Here is a 9,597-nt window from a genome sequence, read left to right as displayed (position 1 = left end):
TAGAATACATGGATAGAATATATAGTATATCTGAAGAATACACGGATAGAATATATAGTATATCTGAAGAATACATGGATAGAATATATAGTTTATCTGTAGAATACATGGATAGAATATATAGTATATCTGAAGAATACATGGATAGAATAGTATATGTACAGCAATAGTTGAATAAGATGTACTTGACTAGAATATGCTGTACTTATGAAATGGGTAAAACAATATGTAAACACTGTTAAGTGACCAGTGTTCCATGTCTATGTACATAGGGAAGCAGCCTCTTTGACAGCCGTCCAACCGGCTTCACTACCGCAGACCACGTGTAACCACGCCAGCCCAGGACCTCCACATCCGGATTCACTACCACAGACCAGTGTAACCAGACCTGCCCAGGCCCTCCACATCCGGCTTCACTACCGCAGACCAGTATAACCACGCCAGCCCAGGACCTCCACATCCGGCTTCACTACCGCAGACCACGTGTAACCACGCCAGCCCAGGACCTCCACATCCGGATTCTTCACCTGCGGGCTCAACAATTAGACGTTCATCCACGAACTCCAAAATGTCAAATTTCGAAGCGTTTTTTGATTATCCTGCTGCTCTGTGTCGTTCCATTTCTCCAACCGTCAAGTTTAGAAGTGAAGGGTTACGTTAAGACACTCATTCTGAATGGTTAATGTTTAAGATTGAGTTACAACATTACGTTTAGGCACTTATTCTAAGGTTTGGCAAAGGGTTAAACCCCAAAATAAAATAAAATTGTGTCAACAAACGGGATTGAACACGCAGCCTTCTGACCCAGAGTCATTGGATTACAAAATCAGACACTGTAGCATCTATTGGCATGTTTAAAGGCATTTCCCAACTTCTTCAGCACACAAGTCCAATGTCAACGTTAATCTTGAACGGTTTGGGTGTATCTCCCCCTTTCTGCTTCAACTCCCCATATCATATATCCTCACAGTTACCCAATACTTTATTTATACTGTCATTTGATTTCATGTCTATACTAAATTATTAATTTATAGGACACTCGGAAGCTCCTCAAAGGCCGCGCGGAGCGTACCTGCCGACGTCACCCTAGAGCAGAAAAAAACAGACTCTTCTTTTCCGCGCCGAGCGCAGTTCGCCCTTCTCATTTCAGCACCGGAAACCGTCCGACGCGTACAACTCCGTGCGTCTCGCTCCTGGGACAAGATTTTTTTTTAAAAACATTTAACGGACCTTGATCACGAACAAACCTTTACAATGAGTTATTGACTCTCTCTTTTAGTCACAAGTCACCGAACTCCCTGGACGAAATATATCCAAATTAACGTTCTTTAATTTTTTAGACTTTCCTTTTTGACTGTTGGACTTGGTTGGGGATATGTGTGTCGGTTGTTTTTACTTAATGTAATGTGGATGTTACCTGCGTCCGTGGCTGTGGCTGTAGGATGAGCGCCGGCGTGGGGGTGACAGGGGACGCGACAGTAACTCATAATATGCAGTCAAGGTAAAGTGCTTTACATTCATTCACCCTCCAGGCTATGACTAGGGGACGTTTTCTAGGGGCACTGACTCGCTGGTTCAAGCCCCGCTTCGGCTCTCAATTACCCAGTACTCGCTATCTGACTGGGTGAGTTTGTGTGACCGGAGAGTGAGAGCTGATGTTTTGAAGTTGAGTAAGGAATACTGTTGATCTATTGTTGGTATCTGTTGTGTTTATACTGTAGCCTATACTGTAGCCAATTCTATAGCCTATACTGTAGCCTATACTGTAGCCTATACTGTAGCCAATTCTGTAGCCTATACTGAAGCCTATACTGTAGCCAGAACATTCAGAGCGTATAGCCTACACACCGCCCGTTTCTCCATAGGCAACTTTACGCACATTGGTTGCCTTTTCTGGATTAAACTGGTTAGCGTAATGTTAATGTGCGTTTCCATGGTTATAATACTACAATTTAGACTTCTTAGGTTGAATCATGATCCTAAAATGCATAAAATGAGAACCGGAGTCCTCGTGTATTCCAGACCGGATTTTAGTGATCTGCACTGTATGGCTATCCCCTGTCCATTCTTATATAAGTGTGTGTGTGTGTGTGTGTGTGTGTGTGTGTGTGTGTGTGTGTGTATATGTGTGTGTGTGTGTGTGGCTTCGGGGTTCCCCTCATCCCCATTATCTTGCACACCGATTTAACTCTCCCTCTCTGTCTCTCTCTCTCTCGTCCTCTCTCTCTCTCTCTCTCTCTCTCTTCGTCGTATGCTTTTTGAGTTCTGGCACGGTCTTCTAATAACTATAGTCTTCTAATCATATAAAGCCTTATTATGGACAACTTGGAAACAGTCAAACTATTAAGTGAATATTTGACCCTTCAAGGAAAACCTAAAAACTACAAAAACCAAAATGCATCATACTGGCTGTATTTCTATATTTTGAAAGTTATATATCTTGAAAACTTGATTGTTGACAAGCAACATATGTTGGGGCTATATCAACAACGACTAATGAAACAAATACCAAAGTATCGTTTTTGGGGTGGAGTTTTTTCTTTGAAAGACAAACTGAAATCTTTCAAAAGAGCCGTTAGATTCATCGCTTTTCTGTCACTTCTATCCAGCAACATGCTACATATATCTGAGAGAACGTCACCTATTGTCTAGTTGCAGTAGACTGTGTAATAACCTAACGAGTCACCTATTGTCTAGTTGCAGTAGACTGTGTAATAACCTAACGAGTCACCTATTGTCTAGTTGCAGTAGACTGTGTAATAACCTAACGAGTCACCTATTGTCTAGTTGCAGTAGACTGTGTAATAACCTAACGAGTCACCTATTGTCTAGTTGCAGTAGACTGTGTAATAACCTAACGAGTCACCTATTGTCTAGTTGCAGTAGACTGCGTAATAACCTAACGAGTCACCTATTGTCTAGTTGCAGTAGACTGTGTAATAACCTAACGAGTCACCTATTGTCTAGTTGCAGTAGACTGTGTAATAACCTAACGAGTCACCTATTGTCTAGTTGCAGTAGACTGCGTAATAACCTAACGAGTCACCTATTGTCTAGTTGCAGTAGACTGCGTAATAACCTAACGAGTCACCTATTGTCTAGTTGCAGTAGACTGCGTAATAACCTAACGAGTCACCTATTGTCTAGTTGCAGTAGACTGTGTAATAACCTAACGAGTCACCTATTGTCTAGTTGCAGTAGACTGCGTAATAACCTAACGAGTCACCTATTGTCTAGTTGCAGTAGACTGTGTAATAACCTAACGAGTCACCTATTGTCTAGTTGCAGTAGACTGCGTAATAACCTAACGAGTCACCTATTGTCTAGTTGCAGTAGACTGCGTAATAACCTAACGAGTCACCTATTGTCTAGTTGCAGTAGACTGCGTAATAACCTAACGAGTCACCTATTGTCTAGTTGCAGTAGACTGCGTAATAACCTAACGAGTCACCTATTGTCTAGTTGCAGTAGACTGCGTAATAACCTAACGAGTCACCTATTGTCTAGTTGCAGTAGACTGTGTAATAACCTAACGAGTCACCTATTGTCTAGTTGCAGTAGACTGTGTAATAACCTAACGAGTCACCTATTGTCTAGTTGCAGTAGACTGTGTAATAACCTAACGAGTCACCTATTGTCTAGTTGCAGTAGACTGTGTAATAACCTAACGAGTCACCTATTGTCTAGTTGCAGTAGACTGTGTAATAACCTAACAAAGTTGCGCGCGACTTCTGACTTTCGGCCAACGGGCTTCCGTTCTGAGAAAGACCGAAATAAACAACTCATGTAAATGAGCCATCACAATGACATGCCGTGAGTCCCGCGGGTCCACTCCCGTTTCCACCGGGCGGCCCGTCTACTATCTCTCCAAGAACAAGCCTCCCTCGGCTCTGTGTTTAGCTCCGGTGACTAACTATGCAAATGCACCGAGATAAGGAGGAGGGGGGACTGCTTGAGCTAACAATGACACATGCGCACACACACAGAAACAGACACACACACCCTGCATTGTGTCACATCAGCAGTACAGAAGCCTAACCCCTTCCCCTCTCGCCTTCCCATTCTCTACCACTCTCTCTTTTCTTTCCTTTCATAATTTCTCTCCATCATCCACTCCTCTCATCCTCTCTCTCATCCTTTCTCTCTCTCTCCCTCCCCCTGTCTCTCTGTCTCTCTTTGGAAGAGGGAGAAATGTATGACAGGAAAGGTATAAGAACAGCAGAGAGAGAAAAGAGAAAAGAGAGAGAGAGAAAGAGATCCATGGTGTTCGGAGAGATAGAGAAAGAAAGAAATAGAGAGGGAGAGAGAAAGAGAGAGATATGGAGAAAGAGAGAGCGATTCCAGTCCCTATACCCTCATCTCCGTGTGAGGTTTTAGCTGGTCCACTTCACTCTGGTATGCAGTTGTCTGTTTCATAAACAACTCTGTGGTACACACACACACATATCACAGGATGTGTGTGTGTGTGTGTGTGTATTTAAGCCAATGACAGTGTGTTGGTATTAGTGTGTGTGTGTGTGTGTATTTAAGCCAATGACAGTGTGTTGGTATTAGTGTGTGTGTGTGTGTGTGTATTTAAGCCAATGACAGTGTGTTGGTATTAGTGTGTGTGTGTGTGTGTGTATTTAAGCCAATGACAGTGTGTTGGTATTAGTGTGTGTGTGTGTATTTAACCCAAGACAGCGTGTATATAATCATGTGTGTGTGTTTAAGCCAACGACAGCATGTATGTATTCGTGTGTGTGTGTTTAAGCCAACGACAGCGTGTATGTACTCGTGTGTGTGTGTGTGTGTCACGCAAAAGCGAGAGTTTGTGTGAGAGTACTGTACCCATAGGTGAAACCTTTGAGTAACTCTATAAGGTTTGAGGTAGAACCATTTTGGGTTCCATGTAGAACACATTCCACATAGGCTGGAACCATAAATGATTCTACTATGGGGGCAGCCAGACAATCCTTTTGGGTGTGTTTCACATTGCCTCCATACTGCAGAATAATCCAGTAGATTTTTACATTGAATATTGATTTACGATTCCAGCATGAGTTAAGTTATGTAGCATGCACACACACACACACACACACACACACACACACACACACACACACACACACACACACACACACACACACACACACACACACACACACACACACACACACACACACACACACACACACACACACACACACACACACACACACAGAGACACACACACACACACTCCTCCAGCCAGAGGAGGCGTGTGACAGCAGGCAGGTCACCTGTGATACATGTACCTAAGCCAGAGGAGGTGTGTGACAGCAGGCAGGTCACCTGTGATTCATGTACCTAAGCCAGAGGAGGCGTGTGACAGCAGGCAGGTCACCTGTGATTCATGTACCTAAGCCAGAGGAGGTGTGTGACAGCAGGCAGGTCACCTGTGATACCTGTACCTAAGCCAGAGGAGGTGTGTGACAGCAGGCAGGTCACCTGTGATACATGTACCTAAGCCAGAGGAGGTGTGGGACAGCAGGCAGGTCACCTGTGATACATGTACCTAAGCCAGAGGAGGTGTGTGACAGCAGGCAGGTCACCTGTGATACATGTACCTAAGCCAGAGGAGGTGTGTGACAGCAGGCAGGTCACCTGTGATACATGTACCTAAGCCAGAGGAGGTGTGTGACAGCAGGCAGGTCATCTGTGATACATGTACCTAAGCCAGAGGAGGTGTGTGACAGCAGGCAGGTCACCTGTGATACATGTACCTAAGCCAGAGGAGGTGTGTGACAGCAGGCAGGTCATCTGTGATACATGTACCTAAGCCAGAGGAGGTGTGTGACAGCAGGCAGGTCACCTGTGATTCATGTACCTAAGCCAGAGGAGGCGTGTGACAGCAGGCAGGTCACCTGTGATACATGTACCTAAGCCAGAGGAGGCGTGTGACAGCAGGCAGGTCACCTGTGATACATGTACCTAAGCCAGAGGAGGTGTGTGACAGAAGGAAGGTCACCTGTGATACATGTACCTAAGCCAGAGGAGGCGTGTGACAGCAGGCAGGTCACCTGTGATAAATGTACCTAAGCCAGAGGAGGTGTGTGACAGCAGGCAGGTCACCTGTGATACATGTACCTAAGCCAGAGGAGGTGTGTGACAGCAGGCAGGTCACCTGTGATACATGTACCTAAGCCAGAGGAGGCGTGTGACAGCAGGCAGGTCACCTGTGATACATGTACCTAAGCCAGAGGAGGCGTGTGACAGCAGGCAGGTCACCTGTGATACATGTACCTAAGCCAGAAGAGGTGTGTGACAGCAGGCAGGTCACCTGTGATTCATGTACCTAAGCCAGAGGAGGCGTGTGAAAGCAGGCAGGTCACCTGTGATTCATGTACCTAAGACAGAGGAGGTGTGTGACAGCAGGCAGGTCACCTGTGATACATGTACCTAAGCCAGAGGAGGTGTGGGACAGCAGGCAGGTCACCTGTGATACATGTACCTAAGCCAGAGGAGGTGTGGGACAGCAGGCAGGTCACCTGTGATACATGCACCTAAGCCAGAGGAGGTGTGGGACAGCAGGCAGGTCACCTGTGATACATGTACCTAAGCCAGAGGAGGTGTGTGACAGCAGGCAGGTCACCTGTGATACATGTACCTAAACCAGAGGAGGTGTGGGACAGCAGGCAGGTCACCTGTGATACATGTACCTAAGCCAGAGGAGGTGTGGGACAGCAGGCAGGTCACCTGTGATACATGTACCTAAACCAGAGGAGGTGTGGGACAGCAGGCAGGTCACCTGTGATACATGTACCTAAGCCAGAGGAGGTGTGTGACAGCAGGCAGGTCACCTGTGATACATGTACCTAAGCCAGAGGAGGTGTGTGACAGCAGGCAGGTCACCTGTGATACATGTACCTAAACCAGAGGAGGTGTGGGACAGCAGGCAGGTCACCTGTGATACATGTACCTAAACCAGAGGAGGTGTGTGACAGCAGGCAGGTCACCTGTGATACAAGTCGGTCATCGACGTTCCTCCGTGTCTAAGGACGTCGGGAGACGACGTTGGAAACCGGTCACTAGGGGCAACGATGAGCGCTGTTACTTTCAAGTAGGTTTTGTATTTTGCTGGGGTGTTGTGGACGGGGAAGGCGGATGGGCGGAGCAAAGGTTGGACGGGGAAGGCGGATGGGCGGAGCAAAGGTTAGACGGGGAAGGCGGATGGGCGGAGCAAAGGTTGGACGGGGAAGGAGGATGGGCGGAGCAAAGGTTGGATGGGGAAGGAGGATGGGCGGAGCAAAGGTTGGACGGGGAAGGAGGATGGGCGGAGCAAAGGTTGGACGGGGAAGAAGGATGGACGGGGAAGGAGGATGGGCGGAGCAAAGGTTGGACGGGGAAGGAGGATGGGCGGAGCAAAGGTTGGACGGGGAAGGAGGATGGGCGGAGCAAAGGTTGGACGGGGAAGGAGGATGGGCGGGGAAGGAGGATGGGCGGAGCAAAGGTTGGACAGGGAAGGAGGATGGGCGGAGCAAAGGTTGGACGGGGAAGGAGGATGGGCGGAGCAAAGGTTGGACGGGGAAGGAGGATGGGCGGAGCAAAGGTTGGACGGGGAAGGAGGATGGGCGGAGCAAAGGTTGGACGGGGAAGGAGGATGGGCGGAGCAAAGGTTGGACGGGGAAGGAGGATGGGCGGAGCAAAGGTTGGACGGGGAAGGAGGATGGGCGGAGCAAAGGTTGGACGGGGAAGGAGGATGGGCGGAGCAAAGGTTGGACGGGGAAGGAGGATGGGCGGAGCAAAGGTTGGACGGGGAAGGAGGATGGGCGGAGCAAAGGTTGGACGGGGAAGGAGGATGGGCGGAGCAAAGGTTGGACGGGGAAGGAGGATGGGCGGAGCAAAGGTTGGACGGGGAAGGAGGATGGGCGGAGCAAAGGTTGGACGGGGAAGGAGGATGGGCGGGGAAGGAGGATGGGCGGAGCAAAGGTTGGACAGGGAAGGAGGATGGGCGGAGCAAAGGTTGGACGGGGAAGGAGGATGGGCGGAGCAAAGGTTGGACGGGGAAGGAGGATGGGCGGAGCAAAGGTTGGACGGGGAAGGAGGATGGGCGGAGCAAAGGTTGGACGGGGAAGGAGGATGGGCGGAGCAAAGGTTGGACGGGGAAGGAGGATGGGCGGAGCAAAGGTTGGACGGGGAAGGAGGATGGGCGGAGCAAAGGTTGGACGGGGAAGGAGGATGGGCGGAGCAAAGGTTGGACGGGGAAGGAGGATGGGCGGAGCAAAGGTTGGACGGGGAAGGAGGATGGGCGGAGCAAAGGTTGGACGGGGAAGGAGGATGGGCGGAGCAAAGGTTGGACGGGGAAGGAGGATGGGCGGAGCAAAGGTTGGACGGGGAAGGAGGATGGGCGGAGCAAAGGTTGGACGGGGAAGGAGGATGGGCGGAGCAAAGGTTGGACGGGGAAGGAGGATGGGCGGAGCAAAGGTTGGACGGGGAAGGAGGATGGGCGGAGCAAAGGTTGGACGGGGAAGGAGGATGGGCGGAGCAAAGGTTGGACGGGGAAGGAGGATGGGCGGAGCAAAGGTTGCATGTGCAAATCCAGAGACAGAAAGTTGTTTGTGATATTTTTGTTTTGAGCCTTTCCCAAACCTTTACCTTACTCTAACCATTCAGTGTTAATACCAAACCTTCACCTTACTCTAACCATTCAGTGTTAATACCAAACCTTTACCTTACTCTAACCATTCAGTGTTCATACCAAACCTTTACCTGACTCTAACCATTCAGTGTTCATACCAAACCTTTACCTTACTCTAACCATTCAGTGTTCATACCAAACCTTTACCTTACTCTAACCATTCAGTGTTCATACCAAACCTTTACCTTACTCTAACCATTCAGTGTTAATACCAAACCTTCACCTTACTCTAACCATTCAGTGTTAATACCAAACCTTTACCTTACTCTAACCATTCAGTGTTAATACCAAACCTTTACCTTACTCTAACCATTCAGTGTTAATACCAAACCTTCACCTTACTCTAACCATTCAGTGTTCATACCAAACCTTCACCTTACTCTAACCATTCAGTGTTCATACCAAACCTTTACCTTACTCTAACCATTCAGTGTTCATACCAAACCTTTACCTTACTCTAACCATTCAGTGTTAATACCAAACCTTTACCTTACTCTAACCATTCAGTGTTAATACCAAACCTTTACCTTACTCTAACCATTCAGTGTTAATACCAAACCTTTACCTTACTCTAACCATTCAGTGTTAATACCAAACCTTTACCTGACTCTAACCATTCAGTGTTCATACCAAACCTTTACCTGACTCTAACCATTCAGTGTTAATACCAAACCTTTACCTTACTCTAACCATTCAGTGTTCATACCAAACCTTTACCTTACTCTAACCATTCAGTGTTCATACCAAACCTTTACCTGACTCTAACCATTCAGTGTTAATACCAAACCTTTACCTGACTCTAACCATTCAGTGTTAATACCAAACCTTTACCTTACTCTAACCATTCAGTGTTAATACCAAACCTTTACCTTACTCTAACCATTCAGTGTTAATACCAAACCTTTACCTGACTCTAACCATTCAGTGTTAATACCAAA

At 47.5% G+C, this 9,597-nt stretch overlaps 1 protein-coding gene across 1 annotated transcript in view; it reads left to right on the top strand.

The window, feature by feature from the left end:
* The first annotated feature begins 1,306 nt into the window (after window positions 1-1,306).
* LOC139369546 (glucagon receptor-like) overlaps window positions 1,307-9,597 on the top strand; it is a 68,021-nt gene continuing 59,730 nt past the window's right edge. Inside the window, exon 1 of the mRNA XM_071108791.1 lies at window positions 1,307-1,501. The gene's annotated coding sequence lies outside the window, so the exon portion shown is untranslated. The remainder of the gene's footprint in view (window positions 1,502-9,597) is intronic.

The sequence above is a fragment of the Oncorhynchus clarkii genome, chromosome 17, assembly GCF_045791955.1.
Source record: "Oncorhynchus clarkii lewisi isolate Uvic-CL-2024 chromosome 17, UVic_Ocla_1.0, whole genome shotgun sequence".
Lineage (NCBI taxonomy): Eukaryota > Metazoa > Chordata > Actinopteri > Salmoniformes > Salmonidae > Oncorhynchus > Oncorhynchus clarkii.
The sequence above is the reverse complement of the archived record's forward strand: the minus strand, read 5'-3'. Positions and strand labels throughout refer to the sequence as shown.